The 27,368-nt window shown below is 47.4% G+C and overlaps 1 protein-coding gene across 4 annotated transcripts in view; it reads left to right on the forward strand.

The window, feature by feature from the left end:
- Nucleotides 1–5,574: 5,574 nt before the first annotated feature.
- The window catches only part of LOC141156751 (dimethylaniline monooxygenase [N-oxide-forming] 2-like), a 126,224-nt gene continuing 104,430 nt past the window's right edge, over nucleotides 5,575–27,368 (forward strand). For 2 of the 4 annotated variants that reach the window (XM_073643098.1, XM_073643099.1), the window contains exons 1-2: nucleotides 5,620–5,701; nucleotides 25,796–25,901. The gene's annotated coding sequence lies outside the window, so the exon portion shown is untranslated. Of the gene's footprint in view, nucleotides 5,702–25,795; nucleotides 25,902–27,368 lie in introns of all 4 variants that reach the window. The other 2 variants (XM_073643097.1, XM_073643100.1) reach the window with 2 other exon arrangements.

Raw genomic sequence — 27,368 nt, forward strand, 5'->3', positions numbered from 1 at the left:
CACTCAGTGCCTTCAGCATCTTTGGGAGAAATTAATGTTTGCTCAGCCAGTATACCAAATAAAATTCCTGAGATAGAAATTGTGAATGGCTTTGCTTCTGGTACTGGGTGCTAATACCAAACCACGGCATGCCATAATTCACTGGAAATATTCCTGGCTGGTTGGAGATAAGCTCATTCCCACAGAAAAGTACCAGTGTCACGGAACAAGAAGGGGATGCCCGGTGGACGGCACAACACACGGATGCAATGGGAAATAGAGGAGGAAGGAGGGCCCTCCTGACACTAACCTGTGTCTGTCCCTAAGCTCCCCTATTGTCCCTAGATGGGTCCTTCCCCCGATGCACGATCACGTGCCTAAGCCCTCACTGCCCATGGAGTTAACCTGGCTAGTGCACAGGCCAGCGAGACACTAGTCTCACCACTACAATAGGACAACACAAGGAAGGGAAGACAAACAATGGGAAGATAACAACATAAAATACACTTATCTCTCCAACAGAAAACTTCACCGCTGCAATAGAAATGAACACTACAGCTTCTCCAGAGACTGGCTCCTTCAAAGAGGTAAGCATAGAATGAACTATAACCAGAGGTCAGCTGATGGATCATGTGGCTATTTAAAGGTAGGTGGGAGTGGCACCTACCAACATCAGCTGACCGCTAACAAAAGGCTGCCAGAAAGAGACTAAAATTAACCCTTGCTGGGCCAAAAGGAAAAAACTACATTTAAATTACAGCATAACCAGAGCTGCCACAAATCGCCAAATTATTTGTGACAAGCAACAAGCTAAGGACTTGGTGGCCTCTATCATCATAAAGGAGTTTGCTCATTGTCTTCGAGACCGACCACCGCTGCTGTCTACGTTGTAAACATTGTGTTGAAATTTGATTGACCCAGGGCCCGCAATCCTCTGCGTCAGAAGGACATGTTCCATTCCAGGATCTGACTGGGTCCCGGCTTCCACAATATTAACCCAGTGTGCCGTCAGTGAGATGTACCGTCCCTGGCCACAAGCACTTTTCCACATGTTTGTGGTTAGGTGGTCCTTCCCAGTAACTGCATTGGTGAGGGCACAGGAAATGTTTTGGGACACGTGCTTGTCTAATGTGGGGACGCCATAGTGGCAGCTGGGTCCGAGTACCGAAGGACAGCTGCCGCCATGAGGTTGAAGAAAGCTTTCTCATTCACAAGCCTAAAAGGCAAAATTTCTAGTGCAAGCAGTCGAGAAATGTGGCAGTTTAGTATTGTGGCCTGTGGGTGGGTGGCGGCGTATTTATTCTTGCATTCCAAGGACTGGGGTAGGGACAACTGAATGCTGCGCTGGGACATTGACGTGGTTGCTGATGGTTGCAAGTGTGAAACAACAGGTGCAGGATGGGAGGCATCTTCGCCTGCATCATGGACAGAGGCTTGGCGTGCACGTACAACAGGGGAAGAGGCAGTGGTGTCACCCGCAGACACTGTTTCTGGAACCTGGCGTTCAGCCCATCGACTTCATCGTCCACCACCTCGTCTTACACTTCCGCACCCTAGTCCTCCTCCTAACTTTCTGTCCATTGCGTCTTATTATCATCCACCTCTTGCGACAGTAATTGCACTTTCTCACCATCACCTTCAGGCGACCATGGCTGCTCAAATATTTGGGCATCGCTACATGCGATCTTCTGTTGCCCCGCTTGAAGCGGACCGAGCCAGAGGCCAGAATCAAGAAATGGAAAGCTGAACAAAACAGCTCTTCGGAGTATCCAAGTGTGGGATGAGTAGTCTCCAGGCACTCGGCATGGTGGGAGGAAGGAGGATCAGGGTGAGGAATATGCCGACTCCAAGTAAAAAAAATCTCCCAGATCCACACATTCCTCAAGCAAGAATCTGCAAAAACACAAGTGCATGCCCTCATCATCTCCCGCCTCGACTACCGCAACCTCCTGCTCTGTGGCATCCCTTCTAACACTCTCGCACCCCTCCAATCTATCCTAAACTATGCTGCCCGACTAATCCACCTGTCCTCCCGCTATTCCTCGGCTTCTCCTCTCTGTCAATCCCTTCACTGGCTACCCATTGCCCAGAGACTCCAGTTCAAAACCCTAACCTTGGCATACAAAGCCATCCACGATCGGTCTCCTCCATACATTTGTGACCTTCACTCCCGGTACATACCTACACGCAACCGCCGATCCACACAAGATCTCCTTCTTTACTCCCCTCTTATAGTCATGGGTGTGTCAGGTTTGACAGACAGTCATACGGGGTCCGGCTGTAAAAGATCACTGCGTTTGGCCTTGCAAACGTCTTCCTGATCCTTTCATGATCCCTCTCTCTCCAGGACCCAGTGGTGATCCTCACCTTGCTTGGGGATTATACCATTAGGGCCCAGCGGTGATCATCATCTTATGCTGCTAATTACCACACCCTTGCTGTATCCTTATATACACTCAGTTTCTCCAGAGAGTGCCTGGTGATAGACTGTTCTTATCGATTCAGGCTTGGAATTTTAGTAGTCGGCTAGAATTTTCTTGGAGCTCCTTTGTGGGTTGTTGCCTTGTTTTTCCTGGTGTCATCTTTAAGCTAAGTGGATTCCCTTGTTTGTTTCCATTGTGTGTACTTTAGTTTGCAGTGGGGCTGACTAGTGCTCATTTCTCCCCCTTCCTACCTAGGGCCTTGTTTTAGGGTCAGCTAGGGCCAGATTTCCTGCTCTGCGATAGGTGCAGAACTTCTATAGGGTCCATAGGGGAGTCAGGGTTTGTCATTTGAGCTGTTTAGGGCTCTCCACTCCCCCTTTCCCCACTTGTAGGGCACCCTTCCCTTTTCCTGTCATTATATGCTGGGTTCTCCCCATACCCAGTGTGACACTTATCTCCTCTTCCCACAATTGCATACAAGATTTCTCCTGTGTATCCCCCCTACTCTGGAACTCTCTACCCCAACATATCAGACTCTCGCCTACTGTTGAAACCTTCAAAAGGAACCTGAAGACCCACCTCTTCCGACAAGTGTACAAACTGCAGTAACCCTCGCTCCACCATACCGCTGCACAACCAGCTCTACCCTCACATATTGTATCCTATTCCTTACCCATCGCTTGTAGACTGTGAGCCCTCGAGGGCAGGGTCCTCTCTCCTCGTGTACGAGTCGCCGTCATGTTTTTGTTCAAGATTATTGTAATTGTTTTTGCTATGTATACCCCTTTTTCACATGTAAGGTGCTCTAATAATAAATAATAATACTAATAATGTGGTCCAGACTGATGGCTACTGAGACTGGACAGTGTGGAAGACAGGATGGTGGTGGTTGCAAACTGACTGGAAGCATTATTTATTTATCTGCTATCCAACCGATAACCTTTTCACACTGGTCTGGTTTCAAGAGAGGTATTCTGCGGCCCCCTAGAAAGTGGGACAGAAAGCTAGGTCGACATGATGTGGGTGCTTGTTGTGCTCGCACAGTTTCATCTTGCCCACGGCCTTGGCCTCTGCGTGCACCATCACCATCACTATTACGTCCACTTCCCTGTCCCATGCCACAAGCCTTGGCCATTTTAAACGGAGTTTAATATTTCTCATGTTGCCAAAAATGTCTGTATTATTACCGCAGTAATTTAGGATCACGTCTGATGACCACGGTTTTAGGCAGTGACCTCGGAATCATAGACGCTTCCAGGGGTCTTCCCCATCCTGTTCCCAAGTCATTTCGGCAATGTATGGATGTGTCTGATCATGTCTCACACACCACATGGCCTGATAAGGTAGTAAAATGTTAAAATTACATTTACTGGTGAATGTATTTTTCACCGTGCAAGCAATGCAAAAGTACAAAAATGCATCAAAAACGCTACGTGTGAACATAGCCCAAGGTGTGGAGAAGCATTTTTTTTGGGGGGGGGGGGGTATTTATTTTGCCTTATATGCAACTCATTAACCTGGAAATAATGTTCCTTAATGTTTTTTTCCAGGAAAATCCATTTTGGTTTTGTTTTTGGATGTTTTATTGTGAGCCCATAATACTCTGACAACATTGTTGACAGCAGTGACCTGAGAGTTAGCGATGCTTCCAGGGATCTTCCCCATGCTGTTCCCATGTCATTTTAGCACTGTTCCCATCGATTTGGGCAATTTTTAGGCCGCCGGCAGACCTCCAGGGGATCCGCCGAAAAAATGTTTGAGTTTCCCATTGACTTACATTGGTCTCGTTGCTCAGGTTGACCACCCGAGTATTATAATTTGCAATGAGCACCCGAGCATTTTAGTGCTCGCTCATCACTACCTGCCATCTTCACACATCAGTGTGTGTAATGGTCAGTGCATGGCTCAACAAGGATGGAATCACTGTAAAGTGGTGCTGGGTGGTAGCTGTGGGCGAGGTACTCATCTCTTATGCACCGGCATGTTACATCCAGGGGGTCCTGGCTGGGTGTAAGGGCTTTGTTTATGGGGCATTATGCCTTTGCAGGCTGCATGATGCCCGTGACTTTGGCTGACCATTAACGGATGTTGAACAGTTTACTTGCTCCTGACTCATGTTTCTCTGTCTTCACACCACCTCCCAGCACACTACAACAGCCCAGTTAGTGAGAGTCCAATTCTCAACCTGCAGTTCCACATCCTCTTCCCTCTTAAGGGAACTAGTTTGCCAAAATAGCCAGTACTTAGCTTCTCTATGTGCTGATGCCTTGGAACTCCCACTGGGGGCACGTTCTTTATCTCACATTCTCTGTTCAATCCTGGCCTGTTAACTCTTTGAGTTATAAACTCGGGACCAGACGTCCTGTCCCAGGACCCATCTCCAGTTGATCACTCTGTACTTCGGTAACTTTTCCTTTCTAAACTCCCGGTCCACTGTCTCGGTCTCCACTCACATCAGGGACACCAAATTCATATGGCTCTGCTGACTAGTTAGACCTTATGTCTGTTTATGGCACAGGCTGGGCCCTAACTGATGTCCTTACAAGAAACTGTCTCTGTCCCTTCACTTTCACCCCTCCCAATCTGGGCTAGTCCAAAGATTAACCCTAACTCTCCTTAATATCGGTCAGAACACAACACTGCCATAAATAATGCATGTCACAATACACCTTACACATTAAAATACACTACACACATATGTCTTCAAGGGGGAACGTGGGCAGTATGTCCATCTCCTTAAGTCACATCATGGACCCATTCATTGAAACGTGTGAGTTTGATCTGCCAACTCACTTGAGTCTGATTTTTTTTAAGGACTGGTGGTTCATGAAAAAATAAGTTATATAAAGCAGACATAGGCTATAAGGTGTCCATGTGTTTTCTGTTAAAAAATGCATGCATATGAGAAAAATGAATGTGAATTCAGCTTTATTATTGCAAATGAACAATATGTGTAGCATAAAATAACATTGAACATTCAATTGCAAATGCACCAGATTTATTACAAAGCATGGCACCTTCTAATAAGTTACTCATAACTAACCTCTTTAATTTGTGAAAATAAAAAGTGTTCTATAATAGTGTTCACAAGATGCTGTATGTAACTCACGGATAACAAGCCCCCATCTGTAATGACTCAGTGTTATGCCAAACTATCATTTTTATCACAAGCAGATCACCGGACTTTCTGTGGGGCTTGCTGTCTGCTTGGGAGGGGGAGAATAAAGCAGCTGATGCAACCAAAGTCCATCACAGTGATACCTGACATCTGCAGAAGACCACAGCTGATTCAGTGTACAGTAAGTAAAACAGTATTCAATACAGTTAATGAAATTGATTTTTAGGAATGTATTTAAGTTATTTAAAAGGGACATTTAGCTTTTACTTAAAAAAAAATCCTTGAAATATATTTAGCATCTAAACAAAAAATTCCCAATGTTTAGCCCTTTGGCTCCTTATTTGTACATATTGTTAGTATTAATATGATTTACTGTGGTTAGATATTGTATGATTAATATTTGGTTTTCCTATTATATTTGCAAAGTTCCCTTGTCTTCACCTTCTAAATGTACATTAGATTTAATAGTCCAAGTCTGGGAATCATAGTACTTTCTTAATATATTGGTATATTGTGGGCGTCTAGAGGAATTTTGATATCTCTCAATTGACCTCAGTTTCTAACACTAAGTTACTGAGCACTAGTGTTGAGCCACCCCCGTAGTGTTCGGGTTCGGTTCGGTTCGTCGAACACCGGGATGTTCGAGGAACTGTTCGTCGAACTGTTCGTCGAACACCTTAGAACACCGTCGAACACCGTTAAAACCAATGGCAGGCAAACAAAAACACATAGAAACACATAGAAAACACCTGCAAAGGTGTCCAAAAGCTGACAAACTGCTCAGAAGACACTCTCTTTAAAAAAGCCGGCCGGCAAATTCAGCAGCGGCATACACCGGTACCCGACAATTTAGACAAGAAGGAATAGAGCTTCACACATAGATTAGATAGATAGAAACATGTCAGTCACACATATAAGAAGCACAGTGACAGTGTTGGTTACTGCACTTGTCATTTAGTGTAAAGGATTTATTAAAAAAAATATTAGTGTTTTCATGCACCGTCTCTTTAAAAAAGCCGGCCGGCAATTCAGCATCTGTACCCGACAATTTAGAACAGAAAGAATAGAGCTTCACACATAGATTAGATAGATAGAAAAATGTCAGTCACATATATATGAAGTACAGTGACAGTGTTGGTTACTGTACTTGTCATTTAGTGTAAAGGATTTATTTAAAAAAATAATAGTGTTTTCATGCACCGTCTCTTTAAAAAAGCCGGCCGGCAATTCAGCAGCGGTACCCGACAATTTAGAACAGAAAGATAGAGCATCACACATAGATTAGATAGATAGAAACATGTCAGTCACATATATATGAAGTACAGTGATAGTGTTGGTTACTGTACTTGTCATTTAGTATTAAAATAAAGGATTTATTATTAAAAAAATTGGCGTGGGGTTCCCCTTAATTTTAGGCTCTAGCGGAGGTTAAGCAGACGGCTGGGGCAGATGTTTGAAGCCTGGGAAGGGGGTAATACCCACGGAGCTTCCCAGGCTACTAATATCAGCCCCCAGCTGAATACATAGCCTTTACTAGCTATTAAAATGGGGGACCCCCCAAAAAAAATGACGTGGGGTCCCCCCTAATTTAATAGCTAGCAAAGGCTAGGCAGACAGCTGGGGGCTGATATTAATAGCCTAGGAAGGGAGCCATGAATATTGGCCCCCTCCCAGGCTAGAAACACCAGCCGTCAGCCGCCCCAGAAATGGCGCATTCATAGGATGCGCCAATTCTGGCACTTAGCCTCGCTCTTCCACGCTGCCCTGGTGAGGTGGCAGGGGGTAATAGGGTTGGGGTTGATGTCAGCTTATAATGCCAGCTGACATCAAGCCCAGGTTAGTAATGGAGAGGCGTCTATAAGACACCCCCATTACTAACCCCATAGTCAAAGTTAAAAAAAACACAAACACCCAGAATAAAGTCCTTTAATTGAAATAAAGACACAATCCTTTATTGTTCTAAATTAAACCATACTTACCATCACGCCCATTCCAGCTGAAGCCAACGATCTCCTGCAATAAAAGAAAAATAATAAAGCAACCTCATCCTTACCTTTCCATGGTTCCCACGACAGCTTCAGCTCTGCTACATCGAGATGACAGGCTGGACCGCAGCAGAACGCTGCCATCCAGCCTGTCATCCCGCAGACACTGAGAAGCGCAGGCTTGCTTGCGCTGCTCAGCGTCTCTCTGTGACGGCATCCAGATGAGCCGAGTTCATGTCCAATGAACTCGGCTCACCTCATGCACGTCACTGACAGCGTGGGAAAATTCTCCTGCACTCAGCACTTCAGCGTGAGAATTTTCCCACGCTGTCAGTGACGTGCAGGAGGTGAGCTGAGTTCATTGGACATGAGCTCACCTCATGCACATCACTGACAGCGTGGGAGAATTCTCCTGCACTCAGCACTTCAGCGTGAGAATTTTCCCACGCTGTCAGTGACGTGCATGAGGTGAGCCGAGTTCATTGGACATGACCTCGGCTCATCTGGATGCCGTCACAGCGAGACAGTGAGGAGCGCAAGCATGCCTGCGCTTCTCAGTGTCTGCGGGATGACAGACTGGATGGCAGCGTTCTGCTGCGGTCCAGCCAGTCATCTCGATGTAGCAGAGCTGAAGCTGTCGTGGGAACCATGGAAAGGTAAGGATGAGGTTGGTTTATTATTTTTCTTTTATTGCAGGAGATCGTTGGCTTCAGCTGGAATGGGCGTGATGGTAAGTATGGTTTAATTTAGAACAATAAAGAATTGTGTCTTTATTTCAATTAAAGGACTTTATTCTGGGTGTTGTATTTTTTTTAAATACTTTACTAGAAATTCATGGCGGTCATGTCTAATACTGGCGTGACCCCATGAATTTTGGGCTTGGGGCCAGCTGATAATACCAAGCTGGCCCTAACCCCTTTATTACCCAGTGAGCCACCGCACCAGGGCCCTGGATGAGTTGGGTACAGCGCCAGAAGATGGCGCTTCTATGAACGCGCCATTTTCCGGGGTGGCTGCGGACTGCAATTTGTAGCGGGGGGGGGGGCCCAGAAAGCTTGGGCCTCCCTGCGCTGCAGATTCCAGCCCCCAGCTGCCTAGTTGTACCTGGCTGGACACAAAAATAGGGCGAAGCCCCACGTACTTTTTTTTTAATTATTTCATGAAATTCATGAAATAATTAAGAAAAAAAGGCCTTCCCTATATTGTTGTGTCCGGCCAGGTACAAATAGGCAGCTGGTGGTTGGGGGCAGCCCGTTCCTGCCTGCTGTACCTGGCTGGACACAAATATAGTGCGAAGCCCCACTTCAATTTTTTTTAATTATTTCATGAAATTCATGAAATAATTAAGAAAAAAAGGGCTTCCCTATATTGTTGTGTCCGGCCAGGTACAAATAGGCAGCTGGTGGATGGGGGCAGCCCGTTCCTGCCTGCTGTACCTGGCTGGACACAAATATAGTGCGAAGCCCCACTTCAATTTTTTTAAATTATTTCAGGAAATTCATGAAATAATTTAAAAAAAATTGACGTGGGGCTTCGCACTATATTTGTGTCCAGCCAGGTACAGCAGGCAGGAACGGGCTGCCCCCAACCACCAGCTGCCTATTTGTACCTGGCCGGACACAACAATATAGGGAAGCCCTTTTTTTCTTAATTATTTCATGAAATAATTTAAAGAAAATTGACGTGGGGCTTCGCCCTGTTTTTGTGTCCAGCCAGGTACAACTAGGCAGCTGGGGGCTGGAATCCGCAGCGCAGGGAGGCCCAAGCTTTCTGGGCCACCCCCGCTGCAAATTGCAGTCCGCAGCCACCCCGGAAAATGGCGCGTTCATAGAAGCGCCATCTTCTGGCGCTGTACCCAACTCATCCAGGGCCCTGATGCGGTGGCTCACTGGGTAATAAAGGGGTTAGGGCCAGCTTGGCATTATCAGCTGGCCCTAAGCCCGAAATTCATGGGGTCACGCCAATATTAGACATGACCACCATGAATTTCTAGTAAAGTATTTAAAAAAAACACAACACCCAGAAAAAAGTCCTTTAATTGAAATAAACACACAATTCTTTATTGTTCTAAATTAAACCATACTTACCGTCACGCCCATTCCAGCTGAAGCCAACGATCTCCTGAAATAAAAGAAAAATAATAAAGCAACATCATCCTTACCTTTCCATGGTTCCCATGACAGCTTCAGCTCTGCTACATCGAGATGACAGGCTGGACCGCAGCAGAACGCTGCCATCCAGCCTGTCATCCCGCAGACACTGAGAAGCGCAGGCTTGCTTGCGCTCCACAGTGTCTCTCTGTGAGGGCATCCAGATGAGCCGAGTTAATGTCCAATGAACTCGGCTCACCTCATGCACGTCACTGACAGCGTGGGAAAATTCTCCTGCACTCAGCGCTTCAGCGTGGGAGCATTCTCACACTGAAGCGCTGAGTGCAGGAGAATTCTCCCACGCTGTCAGTGACGTGCAGGAGGTGAGCTGAGTTCATTGGACATGAGCTCACCTTATGCACGTCACTGACAGCGTGGGAAAATTCTCCTGCACTCAGCGCTTCAGCGTGGGAGAATTCTCACGCTGAAGCGCTGAGTGCAGGAGAATTCTCCCACGCTGTCAGTGACGTGCAGGAGGTGAGCTGAGTTCATTGGACATGAGCTCACCTTATGCACGTCACTGACAGCGTGGGAGAATTCTCCTGCACTCACCGCTTCAGCGTGAGAATTTTCCCACGCTGTCAGTGACGTGCATGAGGTGAGCCGAGTTCATTGGACATGAACTCGGCTCATCTGGATGTCGTCACAGAGAGACGCTGAGCAGCGCAAGCAAGCCTGCGCTTCTCAGTGTCTGCGGGATGAGAGGCTGGATGGCAGCGTTCTGCTGCGGTCCAGCCTGTCATCTCGATGTAGCAGAGCTGAAGCTGTCGTGGGAACCATGGAAAGGTAAGGATGAGGTTGCTTTGTTATTTTTCTTTTATTGCAGGAGATCGTTGGCTTCAGCTGGAATGGGCGTGACGGTAAGTATGGTTTAATTTAGAACAATAAAGGATTGTGTCTTTATTTCAATTAAAGGACTTTATTCTGGGTGTTTGTGTTTTTTTTAACTTTGACTATGGGGTTAGTAATGGGGGTGTCTTATAGACGCCTCTCCATTACTAACCTGGGCTTGATGTCAGCTGGCATTATAAGCTGACATCAACCCCAACCCTATTACCCCCTGCCACCGCACCAGGGCAGCGTGGAAGAGCGAGGCTAAGTGCCAGAATTGGCGCATCCTATGAATGCGCCATTTCTGGGGCGGCTGACGGCTGGTGTTTCTAGCCTGGGAGGGGGCCAATATTCATGGCTCCCTTCCTGGGCTATTAATATCAGCCCCCAGCTGTCTGCCTAGCCTTTGCTAGCTATTAAATTAGGGGGGACCCCACGTCATTTTTTTTGGGGGGTCCCCCATTTTAATAGCTAGTAAAGGCTATGTATTCAGCTGGGGGCTGATATTAGTAGCCTGGGAAGCTCCGTGGGTATTACCCCCTTCCCAGGCTTCAAACATCTGCCCCAGCCGTCTGCTTAACCTCCGCTAGAGCCTAAAATTAAGGGGAACCCCACGCCAATTTTTTTAATAATAAATCCTTTATTTTAATACTAAATGACAAGTACAGTAACCAGCACTGTCACAGTACTTCATATATATGTGACTGACATGTTTCTATCTATCTAATCTATGTGTGAAGCTCTATTCTGTCTGTTCTAAATTGTCGGGTACCGCTGCTGAATTGCCGGCCGGCTTTTTTAAAGAGACGGTGCACGAAAACACTATTATTTTTTTTGATAAATCCTTTACGCTAAATGACAAGTACAGTAAGCAGCACTGTCACTGTACTTCATATATATGTGGCTGACATGTTTATATCTATCTAATCTATGTGTGAAGCTCTATTCTTTCGGTTCTAAATTGTCGGGTACAGGTGTATGCCGCTGCTGAATTGCCGGCTTTTCATGTTTCACTGTTGGCACTGTTCCCATCGATTTGGGCAATCACTGTAATGCCACAACCACCATGGCTGTGGCATTACAGTGAGTGGCAGACAATCCCTGCATGATTGGTGCTCTAAATAGCGCCAGACATGCAGGACACGCTTTTGGTGCACGAACAGTTATCGAACATAACCTCGAACAGCCGAATTTTTTGCAAATCGTTCGGGTTCGTCGAACAACTCGAACACCGCCCAAAACAGCTCGAATTTGAGATTGGCGAACAGTTCTAGTCGAACACCGCTCATCTCTACTGAGCACCCACCATAAAGGACTTTGTCATTTGTAAATCAGATATCAGTATACTACTGTGCTAGACAAGTGGATGAGATTTTGAAATGTATGTTGCAGATTTTCACTACGAATTTCACTATTTTCAATAGAGGGTAAAATATGCAGCAAAAAAAAATGTACATGAAACGTGAATTTTGCAGATTTGCTAACTAATTCACCAATAAAGTGTACTGGGTGGAAGAAATTCTTCCAATTAAGGCTGAATATTTGAGATTTAGTTAGTTCCTATTATATAAATAATTCTATTCACAATATTTTATTGGTATTTAGTGTAACCCATATAATTATTAATTGAAGTTGAACCTTGTGAAATTTGTAATAATGTCACATAATCAAATTATTTATATATCCTTGCTAATACCTCACCACAAATCACTTAGATTTCATTTGCCAAAAAACTTGACAGCTTCCAACATGACTCCTTGATGTGTATCTGTTGTGCGCGCATGCTTGGTGTAACAAACCCACTGCTGCTTAGCATCTGCATAAGCATACGCGGATCACCTTCTGGGACACCAGGTGTGAACTGGATTAGTGATTGTTCTTGATTAAGGGTGTGTTTACACCTGAAACGGAAGATGTCTGCGCAATGCCAGCGCTAATCTATCTGCCTTCACATTCTCCTATGTTCTCTGTATGAACTTTGTTTGAATGGAGAAGAGTCTGTTTGTAGTGCTGAATTTCCTCCTTCATTACTCAGTTATTCAAGCATTGGCAGAGCCAGTGTCTGAGCCCCGAATGGATTGGGTTAACATCAACTGGAATCCATGTAATTTATTAGTGGCTGTGCCACTGAACATGGGCCAAGTTAGATGCACGTATAGTTTAAATATTTCTATCTTGAGAAGGCATGCACCCATTGTTTAGGCTGTGGTCTATTTTGTTCCGGTGCTGTCTTTAGTGTGCTTCATATGGTTCTTGGCTATGTTTAATTGATGACATGCTTGCAAGAAGTATAATATTAAAAAGGTTGTCCTAGGTTGGGACAAAAGTTTGCCGTCGTGTGTCAACTAGACTTATCCAGGTTCACTCAATTCACTTCTATTGAGAGAAGTCAAAAGAGTCTAGCCAGTACGTCACTGAAAGTATGCAAATTGTATACATGCAGTCACTTGACTGCCGATTAGCATGAAGAATACCGAGGAATCGTGACAGCAAGCACATTGCACACTATCACAATTTGGCAGTCTGCATCAACATATAGTGACTGCAGACCTTTGTCACAAGCTGGGACAATCACTTTAACATAAAGTTACAGTACATTATGATTTTTGGCTATATTGATGGTATGGGTACTTGTTATGTTCCGGGCTCAGCTGCATGACTGGAGGAATAACAGTTGTTGAGCTGAGTAGAAAACAAGGACGACACAGATGAGTTTGCTACACATGTTTCTGAATTCCAGCATGAATAAAATATGAAACAAGATACAGTTTGAGGTTGAAAATACAGAATTCAGGATTATGGTGAAGATTCTTGATAAGATCGGACAGAAAGTTCAGGTGAGTATGCAGTTCTGGAATACATACTTTTAGTTTCAAGATACACACACATCATGGAGATAAGGACACAGGATACAGACTGGCTCCAGGGGTGCAGAACACTGGAAATATGGTAGATCGTGGAGCTGAGATGGCGGCACTGGTGGGGAGAAGATTTGTTGCCGGATTTTTCTATTACTTAAGATGAGTAAAATCACACATAAAACTACATTCACAGTGTTCTATAAACTCAGTTTGAAAGCTGTTTCATACAACGTTTTGCATTATACTTCTGAAATACAAGAAAAAAAATAAAAAGGAACACGAGACATTACTAAACAATAGAGAAAAAACATTATAACATAATGGTACAGACAGAGAAACTGGCAACATCAAAAAAAGCCCCAAAGTCCAAGAACTTCTAAGGAGCTTTCATGTTATTTCAAAAAATAAAATGTGTGGTAGGTCACTGCAGGAAAGCAGACAAGTGTATGTGATTCATTTTAATGAGTGAACAATTAAACACAGTTCTGCATCTGGTTATCACATGTACAAATTTAGTCAGAAAGAAAATTTTGAAGTATGTATTAAATTCAAGCTCCAAATCTAGATCCATTTCTTGATTCTAATATATACATACATACAGTATCTGTCACAAGTTTAGGCACACCTATGCATGGAATGGTTTTACTTGTTCTTATTGAAATGTACACATTGTAGATTTAGACTGAAGATAGCAAAATCACAAAGGAACACATATGGAACCAAGGAGTAAAAGAGACACATGTAAAAAAATATATATAATATTCATGTTTATTTAATATATATTGCTTTACTGGTGTTTTTTATTACAACCATATTGACTTAACGGATTTGTACAACACGGAGGTATTACAGTAATATTAACAATAATTGAAATTCACTGCCATTTTTGTGTGGATTTATTCATTTATCATTATCATACTAATTTTGTTTGTTCAATTTTGATCATAAGTACATACAGCTCTGGAAAACAATAGGAGACCACTGCACAGTTTTATAAAAATCCCCATCTCTACATGTCTGACAGCCATACCATTCCAGTGTCAGGTGAATTCCAACCAAAGTACACCTCATTCTACTTAATGTGCTTCGGATTAGATGATCACCTGAACCAAATCTTATGTAACGAGGGAAAGTATAAAAAACACTGCTGTGGTCTTCACAATCCTCTTGCAATAGGATGAGCTGGATGGCAAAACAAGTGCTAGGAATAGCCCAAAAGTAATTTGAATGAAAAAATAACTTATCCATGGCAAAGAAGTTGAAAAGAAAAGTCTTGAGTGAGGAAAAGAAGGGCTCAATTCTGGCTTTACTAGCAGAGGGATACAGTGAGCGTCATGTTGCCTCCATCCTTAAAATTTCGAAGACGGCAGTCCATTACAACAAGGTCAAGCAGCAGACATTGGGGACAACAAAGCTACAGACCGGCAGAGAGCGAAAGCGACTCTCCACTGACCGGAATGACCATCATCTTATTCGAATGTCACTCAGCAACCGCAGGATGACATCAAGTGACCTACAAAAAGAATGGCAAATGGCAGCTGGGGTGAAGGGCACAGCAAGAACAGTTCGTAACAGGCTCCTAGAGGCAGGCCTCAAGTCATGAAAAGCTAGAAAAAAGCATTTCATCAATGAGAAGCAAAGGAGAGCCAGGCTGAAGTTTGCCAAAGACCATAAGGATTGGACCATAGAGGACTGGAGTAAAGTAATCTTCTCTGATGAGTCTAATTTTCAGCTTTGCCCAACACATGGTCGTCTAATGGTTAGACGGAGACTTGGAGAGGCATACAAGCCACAGTGTCTTGTACCCACTGTGAAATTTGGTGGAGGATCGGTGATGATGTGTGGATGCTTCAGGAAGGCAGGAATTGGGCAGGTTAATCTTTGCGAAGGACGTATGAATCAAGCCGCATACAAGGTTATCCTTGAAAAACACTTGCTTCCTTCTGCTGAAGCAACGTTCCCCAACTCTGAGGACTGTTTTTTTACAGCAGGACAATGCCCCATGCCACACAACTGGGTCAATCAAGGTGTGGATGAAGGAGCACCACATCAAGACCCTGTCATGGCCAGCCCAATCTCCAGACCAGAACCCCATTGAAAACCTCTGGAATGTAATCAAGAGGAAGATGGATAGTCACAAGTCATCAAACAAAGAAGAACTGCTTAAATGTTTGTGCCAGGAGTGGCATAAGGTCACCCAAAAGCAGTGTGAAAAACTGGTGGAAAGCATGCCAAGACATATGAAAGCTGTGATTTAAAAATTATGGTTATTCCACCAAATATTGATTTCTGAACTCTTCCCGAGTTGAAACATGTTAAAACATGAGATTTGTTGTTTATAAATGAATAAGAACTTGTTTTCTTTGCATTATTTGTGGTCTGAAAGCACTGTTTCTTTTTTATTATTTTGACGATTTCTCATTTGCTGCAAATAAATACAACATTTTTAGCTTTGAATTTCGGAGACATGTTGTCAGCAGTTTATAGAATAAAACAACAAAGTACATTTTACTCAAAAATATACCAATAAAGAGAAAAATCAGAGAAAATGAAAATTTTGCAGTGGTCTCATAATTTTTGCCATAGCTGTACAATATTTATTTTATGTGCATGCATAATACTCGCATATCACGGTAATGTGAATAACAATTGAAATTCATTGCTATCTCATTGTGGAGCTATTTATCTATCATCTTAATTGTTTTTCAACTCTGATCATGAATATATATATATTGTTTGGGAATTATTCAACTGTAAATCATTATGTGGTTTGCTTTCGTCCTTATTGTGCAATCCTGCAGCTGATTTCATTTCTTCTAATTGATGTAATTGATTAACATTTGTTCTCTTTATATAACAGCATTCACCAGTATTTCCTGTATATCCTATGAATAAGGCTATGTGCCCACGTAGCGGAAATGCTGCATATTTTTTCCTCTTCTCCCTGGCAGGAAAAGCGCATGCGGATTGTACATGCGTTTTTCCCACCAGGTAGAAGCGTTTGTGAAGCATTCTTCACATGCATTTCCGCATGCGGAGTGACAAGTTCTTTCCAGGCGATTTTAGCATCACTTGGAAAGTGCTTGTCAACTAGGTCACACTATATAAATCCATGCAAACAGCATGGATTTATATAGTGTGACCGAAAGATTGTTTAAAAATAAAAAAATAAACCTTGATACTTACCTTCCGATGGCCCAGGGTGTGCTGCCGCGCTCGTTCCTGGCTGCCAGCTGATCGCGGGACACTGCACTGAAGGGCCTGCGGTCACATGACTGTGACGTCACAGCAGGTCCTACAGTCCTGCCCGCAAGCAAAGGGAAGTAGACCGGGGGCCGTTGGAAGGTGAATATAATCTTTTTTTTTATTTTAATCTTTTTTTTACAGGTACAATGGTACCCAGGTCTGGATGAGAGTCTCCTCTCCTCCAGAACTGGGTACAATCCCCACATTGAAACGCATATAATCCGTGAGTACTAATGTACTGACACGAATTATATGCGTCTCAATGCAAGTCAATGGCGGCGATTACGCCGCACTTCCGCAAAATTAATGGACATGCTGCGATTTTTTGAGGTCCCTCCCTACACCCAGTGATCACACGACAGCTGGTTCTGGAGGAGAAAACAATGTTAGAGCTTCCAAATATCAATACATATTTTTTGTTCAGCGTTGTGTACACAGCAATCAGGTAGGCGAATATGATAATAAATACTCTATGAGAAGTTAAGGCACTGTACGCTGCTTACTCTGTATTGACGTTTTAGAACTTCAGTGCAGAGTACAGTATAGACTCTCTGGACATGTAAAGCCTATAGGCAGTCCATAAATATTTAAAGGGAACCTGTCACTAGATTTGTGCCACCTAATCTGAGAGGAGCATAATTTAGAGACAGAGACCCTGATTCAAGTGATGTGTCACTTACAGGGCTGCTTGCTTTAATTTTGATTAAATCATTCTTTTATCAGCAGGAAATTATCACTGGAGGACTAGTAAACCATCCCATTACTCATTGGCAGCTTTCTATGCACACTATATGTAGGCTGAAAGCATCCAATCAGTGGTGTGGATGGGGTTATAAAGCATTCAGCATTCAGAGAAATGGTGGATAGATATGCAACAGACAAAACTGAATTCATCAAAATGACAGCAAGCAGCCTAGTAAGTGATTCATCACTGGAATAAGGGCCTCTGCCACTACTTTATGCTGCTCTCAAAGTCTGATCTTCACATTTGTGGAAGTGTATCATCGACACAAACAAAGGAAACTTCCAAGGACTTCAAAAGAAGAGTTATTGAAGCAGATCAGGCTGGAAGGTTACAAAACCATCTTTAAAAACTTTGGACTCCACCAATCCACAGTCATATGGATTGTGTACACATTGAGGAAATTCAAGACCATTAATACGCTTCACAGAAGTTGTCAACCAACAAAGATCACTCCAAGAGCAAGACATATAATAGTCAGCAAGTTCACAATTGAACCTTTCTCACTTTAGCTAATGTTAAAGTTCATGAGTATACCACAAGGAAGACACTGAACAATAATGGTGCATGGCAGGATTGCAAGGAGAAGGCAAGTGTTATGCTTGTAGAAAAAAATACTGCATCAAAGGTTAAAAACCTCTTACCATTTGAGAAACACTATGGTGGTAGCATCAAATTAGGGACTTTTTGCTGTATCTGCGCCAGGATGGCTTGCCACAATTGATGGAGCAATATACTCTGAATTATATCAGAAAAACCTAAATCAAAATGTTACGAGTGGACGTCTGTTCATGAGCTGAATCTCAAGTGAACATGGGTCTTGCAGCAAGACAACGACCCAAAGCACACAAGTCGTTCTACAAAAATATGTTTAGAGAAGAATAAAGTTAACATTTTGGAATGGCTGTCTCAAAATCATGACCTTAAAGGGGTGGTATGATATCTATAATGCTATTTATAAATATTTAACTTTAGCCCCTAATAGCCTTTGTAATTTATTATAAAGTTTCCTACCATTCTCCCTATCATGCGTTTCCTAATATCTATTTTTTTTACTTTGTTTCCCATGGCGTTTCTGGAGGATGGCCCTGCAGTCACTTCCCAACAGCTTTTATTACCTCTCCAGAAACAACACCAGCAGGGTGAGTGACAGCAGTGCTGCTCCACAGCTTCTATCACTGCTCTCGAACAAATTGTCACCAGGGGGCGGTGATAGATGCAGGGTAAGTGATACCAACACCACCACATAAGTTCTTTCACCACGCTCAGTAGAATCATCTTTAGGGAGCGACGCTACTGTCACTCACTCCGCTTTTGACACCGCCATCTCTTTCTCTGAAATGAGACTTCTTGAGGGATTGCTGGTAAAAGCTAGATGAGTGACACCAGTGCTGCCCCTGATGATGATTCATTTGATGGCAGTGATTGAACCTGTGGGCCAGTACTGCTGTCACTCACCCATAGTCTATCACCACCCCCTTATGACATCTCATTTGGGGAAAAGTGATGGCGGTGATAGAAGCAGGGACTGTGGTCATGACCATTGAAGTTGAACATGGTGGGCACAGATAAAGTGTAACAGTGACCACTGAAGCTGTGGTCACTTTTCCATCATCCCCCCGAAACAGGATGTTATCGCAGCAGTGGCAATGAAACAGTTGTGGTAAGCGACCACAGTGCCTGACCCCCGATGAAGTCTTTATTAAGGGTTGTGATACAAGCTGCAGGGAAGCGATTGGAATACAAGGCTAAAAGGATACAACTTGTTTGCAAGAAACAGACTTGATAAACGAGGAGGAGGTGTCGCATTGTATGTTAGAAAAGCGTATATCTGCACAGAGATTGAAGCTTCAGAAACAAATGTTTGCCCATCATACCGGTCCGGATGGACTGCCGCTGGAGTGGCCAGCTGAAGTGACCGGCAATCAGCCATGGAAGGCACAGCCCCCGCGCGAGCCTCTGATACCGGCTCCTGAACCCGTCGAGGTCACCCTACCCCCACTGGAGGACGTCCAATTTGCGTGGGACTCCACCGGCGAGAACTTGATGGGGTTCTCTCAAGAGACCCGGGCAGACGCGGTCCGTCGTCTGGAGGCCTGTCACCAGCAACTGGCGACCTTTGAGCGGGAGCGACGAGAGAGGCGCGTCAGGGAGGAACGGCTCCAAGCCCAGAGTGCTGAACAAAAGCGCAAGGCCCGCCAAGACCCCCAAGCAGCCCGTGGTCCCCGAATCACAGGGACCATAGTCAAGTTCCACATGGAGAACGGCTGGGGCTTCATCAGGGGCCCAGAAACCGCAGGCGACGTCTTTGTGACCCGCAGGGACGTGGAGAGTCATCTACCGGAGGGACATCGTGGCCGTGACCTGTACCCTGGTGATGTGGTCGCCTTTACCCGCCACGTAGGTGCAAAAGGACCATACGCCCTACATGTCCATCGGCTCACCGAGGAGGAGCTACAATACCGCGGCTATGAGGAGAGCCAAGAGGACTCGGACGGGTCTGAAGAACCATATGAGGAGGAAGAAGGAGCATATGGAGGACACCGCTACTAGTAAGTAGCAAAGTACCTGTGTACATAGTTACCCGTCAGGGTATCAGAGCTGTTTTTGGGACTGTTCCCGTCTTGAAAGTGTGGTCCCCGTAGGGACAAAGATTGAACTGTTACCTGTGTGCCCCTCATCCCCTACCAGGCTGAGGACTGTGAGCAGCCATTCCCTTCCCAAAACTGGCCGAGGACTGAGAGCGGTCAACCCCTTGTATATAGTTGCGCTTCCTAAAGCGCCCCCTACTGGTTTTATACAAAAACCGCAACGTCTACCTCAAGATTTACTGGACTGTTGCACCTTTACCTGGTCGCAAGTTGCACCGCGGCCATGATCCAAGAATCCAAGAATGTGCTTTACTTAAAAATGTGTTACATGAGAAAGTTTTATATGCTGCTAGGTGATAATGCAAATGTTTTACAAGATGTTTTATATGACAAAAGAGTTCCAGAGGCATTAGCAAAGTGTTTTATAACAGTGACAAGAAAAGAAAAGTGTTTCCCATAAAGGGAATTGAACCGTATTACCTGTTTTCTGATGTGAAAAGTTATTGAAAAAGTTTTGCATGTCCTGTAATTATCTGTTTTTGCTCTTTTCCAGCCCGAGGACGTGCTGTGCTTTACCAGGGGGGAATGTAGCACCCCGAGGGATCGGCCGCTACAGGGGTATTGCACCTCTGCCAGAGGTGTGGTATTCCACTCCCAGGTAAGGATGGAGTATGGACCAGGGCTCAGTTAGCTGCATGCAGCACACACACCCCATTTCCGAGGGACAGCTCAACGGTGCTCCCACTAGACAGAAGTGCAGGCACGACCGACCATGTCCCTGCCTGGAGTGGGGAGGGGGGGTGGAACACCCAGTGCTGTAGGGGCAGATAGGGGCGGTTCCTGAGCGTAGGAAGGAGCCCATTGGTTGCTGGTCACCTGGACTCATGGCTAGAGGGAGGTATAAAAGGTGGGCACCATCTTAGTTCTGGGTCAGTTCAGCCAGAGGAGAAGACAGGGAGTAGAGGCTCTGTAGGAGCTCTTCTCCAGAAGGGCCTAGTGAGAGGCCGAGGAGGAGGTGAAGGGGAGCTGAGATTCTGGCTCATCTCAGCTCCAAGAGAAAGGAACAGAAACAGAAAGGAACTGCAAAGAAAGAGAGAGAGAAACAGAAGGGCTCAGGAACAAGAAGGTGGAAGGGACCCTAAGAACCCACGAGAATCCAGGGTGCAGGGTCAGGCAGATTAAGGGTACCGGATCCCAAGTTGGTGGAGGAGAAACAACCCTCAGCCAAAGACCGGTCGTCGTGATCATCTATTGGTGCGACACCTCATCAAACCAGCTGGACAAAAGTGGGTCACTGGTGAGGCAGGCCAGAGAAAGGATTAAAGGGGGTCCTGTGCCATGCTCCTGAACTGCCTGGGAGTTGACCGAGCCCCTCACCTGGTGGACGCAGCATGGCTCGGGCGGTCACTGCTGACAGAAGTGACCCGGAACAAACGAACTGTGAGTAAAGACCCTGGACTGTAACTTGTTGTCTGTGTGCTCCTTCGCGCCTCCAGCACTATCAGCACCAGGACTCGCACTACCATCACTCCCAACATCCACTACACTGCCCTGGGGCTGCACTCTTCCCGTGGGGAGTCACATCACCTCAGCTGCACCCATCATCAGCCCCAGCGGACTGCCTTGCAGCGGCGGTTCCTAATAACCGCAATCCATGGGTGGGGTAGTCGGACATTATTTGGAGCACATAGCAGACTACCATTGGCCTGACCACCCTGAGCCGCGGGACCGGGCCACCACTACTACTACTCCCAGCGTCTCCCTATTGCCCGGTTCCGCGAGCCCCACGGCCCAGGGGGCGAGTCACTATTATAGAATTTTGGATAACTAGAGGAGGAAGACATGTGAAGACTCAAACTTCAACGTTAGATTTCAGAAAGGCAGATTTTAAGCGACTCAGAAAGAGAATAGGAGGGATCCAATGGCTGGATGTCCTTAGGGACAAAAATGTCCAGGAAGGATGGGAAATTTTTTAAAATGAGATTCTCAAAGCACAATCGTTAACAATCCCGAAAAGTAGGAAGTGTAGCGCCCCGAGGGTTCGGCCGCTACAGGGGTATTGCACCTCAGACCAGAGGTGTGATATTCCACTCCCAGGTAAGGATGGAGTATGGACCAGGGCTCAGTTAGCTGCATGCAGCACACACACCCCATTTCCGAGGGACAGCTCAACGGTGCTCCCACTAGACAGAAGTGCAAGCACGACCGACCATGTCCCTGCTGGAGTGGGGAGGGAGGGGTGGAACACCCAGTGCTGTAGGGGCAGATAGGGGTTGGTTTCTGAGCATAGGAAGGAGCTCATTGGTTGCTGGTCACCTGGGCTCATGGCTAGAGGGAGGTATAAAAGGTGGGCACCATCTTAGATCTAGGTTCTGTGGAGAGGAGAAGACAGGGAGCAGCAGCTCAGGCTGAGTGCTGCTCCAGAGGCAGGCCTAGGGAAGATGCCGGGGCCTGAGAGGAGAAGGAGAAGTGGGCCTGGAGAAGAGGCCGAGGAGGAGGTGAAGGGGAGCTGAGATTCTGGCTCATCTCAGCTCCAAGAGAAAGGAACAGGAACAGAAAGGAACTGCAAAGAAGGAGAGACAGAGAAACAGAAGGGCTCAGGAACTAGAAGGTGGAAGGGACCCTAAGAACCCACGAGAATCCAGGGTGCAGGGTCAGGCAGATTAAGGGTACCGGATCCCAAGTTGGTGGAGGAGAAACAACCCTCAGCCAAAGACCGGTCGTCGTGATCATATATTGGTGCGACACCTCATCAAACCTGCTAGGAAGGCACCATATAGGACAGCGGAGGACGGGGCCCACGTTTATCCGCACAGGTCCGCGGCAGCTGGACAAAAGTGGGTCACTGGTGAGGCAGGCCAGAGAAAGGATAAAAGGGGGTCCTGTGCCATGCTCCTGAACTGCCTGGGAGTTGACCGAGCCCCTCACCTGGTGGACGCAGCACGGCTCAGGCGGTCACTGCTGGCCGAAGTGACCTGGAACAAACGAACTGTGAGTAAAGACCCTGGACTGTAACTTGTTGTCTGTGTGCTCCTTCGCGCCTCCAGCACTATCAGCACCGGGACTCGCACTACCATCACTCCCAACATCCACTACACTGCCCTGGGGCTGCACTCTTCCCGTGGGGAGTCACATCACCTCAGTTGCACCCATCATCAGCCCCAGCGGACTGCCTTGCAGCGGCGGTTCCTAATAACCGCAATCCACGGGTGGCGTAGTCGGACATTATTTGGAGCGCATAGCAGACTACCATTGGCCTGACCACCCTGAGCCGCGGGACCGGGCCGCCACTACTACTAACCCCATCGTTCCCCTATCGCCCGGATCCGTGTGCCCCACGGCCCAGGGGGCGAGTCAGCTTTGGCGTAGTCGGCAGGATCATTACCAACCCGCCACAAGCGGGTATTGCGTGCCTGAAGAAAAGTGCACATGTACCTTAAAAAGAAGTTTCCCGCCGTCTGGAGTCGTTTCCCGCCATCCGGAGCCGATTCCCGCCATCAGACGCCATCTTGGACCGTTTCCCGCCATCTTCATCCGTTTTTCCCGCCCTGGCAAAGCGGACGCCATTATGTGCGCACCAAAAGACAGCAGGAAGCCACCTCCCATCGTGGGCCAGGTCCCAGAATGGCGCCAAAGAAGGAGCCCGCCCCCACCAGCCATGAATGCAGCAGTGGAGATGTCCATCAACATGGTGGGGCTGCCCCTGAAAGTGATTGTCAGCAGAATGCCCCAGGACCACCCCCTCTGGGGGCGGAGAGAGAAGAAAACTGTGGGGCAGGGCGCGGTCTGGATCAGTCTGGCCAGGCCGCACCCGGAGATGGAGGGAGAAACCAGTTCCGGTACCCTGGCAAAGGGCCTGCTGCAAGCTACACCACCATGCAGCCTCACCGAGCTGTTAGCCCATCTCCCCAAGGAGGACCCCGAATATACACAGGCGGCGTTGGAAGAGCTGGACCGCAGGATGGTCCGGGCGCAGCAGGACGTGATCGCCGGATGGAAGAAGGAAGTGGCCCGGCGGGCTGTGATCCTGCAGCCGAAGGCTCCATCGACGAGCAGCGCACCAGCCACCGAGGGCAGTGAAGGCCGAGCGGAGGCCGAGGACGACGCCGCGGAGGAGGCCGCGACAGCAGAGGCAGGTAACGGAGACGCCCCTGCACTGAATCCTTAGGCCGCCGACCTGCCCCTGCACTCCGTCACGAAGCCCAACGCACCGGGACCCGCCGTCGACACCGTGCCCCCGCCGCCATCAACTGGCCCCCAGGCCGTCGATGCTGCCGGTGAGCCCCGCCCCACGCCGTGCCCTCTGACCCCGGGCATGCTCAGCCAACCACCATCGCACGCCCGGCCGCAAGGCCCTGCGCCCCCGGGCGCCGCTGCCCCGACGAAACCCCCTGCACCTGCTGTACCGCCCTTGGGAGCAACCAGGAAACGACCAGCACGGGCCTGGTCGCAAGGTCACGTGCCCCCGGGCGCCGCCAACCCACCTGCGCCCCCTGCTGCTGCAGTACCACCACTGGGCGCGGATCTCTTCCCCCAATACACCACTCCGGATGGGCTGCCTTTCATCTGGCCCCCCGAGTTTGTCAACCCCCGCTTCCGGAGGAGCCCGTCCGCGGAGGTCGAAGTACCCTCTGAGCCCCTCATACATGCTCCGACGCCTCAGGAAATCCCCCAGCTGCCATTGGAAGATGCCCAGTTTGAATGGGACCCCACAGGGGAGGACCTGATGGGGTTCACGAAAGAAACGCGAGCGGGCGCAGCTGAGCGGCGGGAGGCCTGCCGCCAACAGCTGGAGATGTTTGAGAAGGAGCAGCGAGAGCGGCGGGTGAAGCAAGAGAAGCTGCAGGTCCAGAGCGCGGAGCAGAAAATGAAGGCGCGACGAGATCCCCGAACTGCCCGCAGACCCCGAGTCACCGGGACTGTGGTGAAGTTCCAGATGGAGCGCGGCTGGGGCTTCATCCGAGACCCCGAGACCATCAGTGACGTGTTTGTGACAAGGAGAGATGTGGAGAGTCACCTACCGGAAGGCCATCGTGGGCGGGATCTATTCCCAGGCGACGTGGTGTCTTACACCCGACACCAAGGCGTGAAGGGGTGGTACGCCCTACACGTCCGCCGAGTAGTAGAGGAGGAGGAACAGCACTACTCGGACGCTGAGTACCAGGAGGGCCCGGACGGGCCTGAAGATCCGTATGAGGAGGAAGAAGGAGCGTCACGAAGACACCGTTACCAGTGAACGGTCAAGTGGCATTGTAAATAGTTACCCGTAAGGGTGCAAAGGAACTGTGTGGGACTGTTTCAAATTGCGTGTGGTCCCCGTTGGGTCTGATATAGGACTGTGTGAACGTTATGCCCTATCCCCTAAGTAACCTGGCTGAGGACTGAGAGCAGCCACCCCTCTTCCCCTAACAGGCTGAGGACTGTGAGCAGCCATTCCCCTATCCCCACCGGCCGAGGACTGGGAACGGCCATTCCCATGTATATAGTTGAGCTTCTTAAAGCGCCCCCTACTGGTTTTATACAAGAACCGCAACGTCTACCTTAAAGTTAAAATGGACTGTTGTACCTTTAAAAAGAAAGAACACCTGGTCGCAAGTTGCACCGCCGCCAGGATCCAAGAATGTGCTTTACTTAAAAAAATGTTTTATGTGAAAAGGTTTTATATGCTGCTAAATAGTCATGTGAAAGTTTTCTATAATGTTTTATACAAAAGAGTTCCGGAAGTATTGAAAAAGTTTTCTATAATGTCTAGTGAAAAGAAAAGTGTGTCCCATAAAGGGAGTTGAACCGTAATGTCTGTTTCTAATGTAAAAAGTTATTGAAAAAGTCTTTGCATGTCCTGTAATCAACTGTTTTTGCTCTTTTCCAGCCCGAGGACGTGCTGTGCTTTACCAGGGGGGAATGTAGCGCCCCGGGGGTTCGGCCGCTACAGGGGTATTGCACCTCAGACCAGAGGTGTGATATTCCACTCCCAGGTAAGGATGGAGTATGGACCAGGGCTCAGTTAGCTGCATGCAGCACACACACCTCATTTCCGAGGGACAGCTCAACGGTGCTCCCACTAGACAGAAGTGCAGGCACGACCGACCATGTCCCTGCTGGAGTGGGGAGGGAGGGGTGGAACACCCAGTGCTGTAGGGGCAGATAGGGGTTGGTTTCTGAGCATAGGAAGGAGCTCATTGGTTGCTGGTCACCTGGGCTCATGGCTAGAGGGAGGTATAAAAGGTGGGCACCATCTTAGATCTAGTTTCTGTGGAGAGGAGAAGACAGGGAGCAGCAGCTCAGGCTGAGTGCTGCTCCAGAGGCAGGCCTAGGGAAGAGGCCGGGGCCTGAGAGGAGAAGGAGAAGTGGGCCTGGAGAAGAGGCCGAGGAGGAGGTGAAGGGGAGCTGAGATTCTGGCTCATCTCAGCTCCAAGAGAAAGGAACAGGAACAGAAAGGAACTGCAAAGAAGGAGAGACAGAGAAACAGAAGGGCTCAGGAACAAGAAGGTGGAAGGGACCCTAAGAACCCACGAGAATCCAGGGTGCAGGGTCAGGCAGATTAAGGGTACCGGATCCCAAGTTGGTGGAGGAGAAACAACCCTCAGCCAAAGACCGGTCGTCGTGATCATATATTGGTGCGACACCTCATCAAACCTGCTAGGAAGGCACCATATAGGACAGCGGAGGACGGGGCCTACGTTTAACCGCACAGGTCCGTGGCAGCTGGACAAAAGTGGGTCACTGGTGAGGCAGGCCAGAGAAAGGATAAAAGGGGGTCCTGTGCCATGCTCCTGAACTGCCTGGGAGTTGACCGAGCCCCTCACCTGGTGGACGCAGCACGGCTCAGGCGGTCACTGCTGGCCGAAGTGACCTGGAACAAACGAACTGTGAGTAAAGACCCTGGACTGTAACTTGTTGTCTGTGTGCTCCTTCGCGCCTCCAGCACTATCAGCACCGGGACTCGCACTACCATCACTCCCAACATCCACTACACTGTCCTGGGGCTGCACTCTTCCCGTGGAGAGTCACATCACCTCAGCTGCACCCATCATCAGCCCCAGCGGACTGCCTTGCAGCGGCGGTTCCTAATAACCGCAATCCACGGGTGGCGTAGTCGGACATTATTTGGAGCGCATAGCAGACTACCATTGGCCTGACCACCCTGAGCCGCGGGACCGGGCCGCCACTACTACTACCCCCATCGTTCCCCTATCGCCCGGATCCGCGTGCCCCACGGCCCAGGGGGCGAGTCAGAAGAATGGGAAGCATTTAAGGAAACCAGGATGGATGAACACAGAACTTAAACACATGATAAAATGAAAGAAAGAAATGTTTATCAAATGGAAAGAGCGAGGCATATCTAAAGAAGATTATAATGCAGTCTGCAGATCCTGTAGGGCATGTATCAGGTTAGCTAAAGCAAGAGATGTCAAAAGCAATAAAAAATGATTTTGGGGGTA

The sequence above is a fragment of the Phyllobates terribilis genome, unplaced genomic scaffold (genome assembly GCF_046119375.1).
Source record: "Phyllobates terribilis strain yellow unplaced genomic scaffold, ASM4611937v1 Scaffold_8__6_contigs__length_399053987, whole genome shotgun sequence".
NCBI lineage: Eukaryota > Metazoa > Chordata > Amphibia > Anura > Dendrobatidae > Phyllobates > Phyllobates terribilis.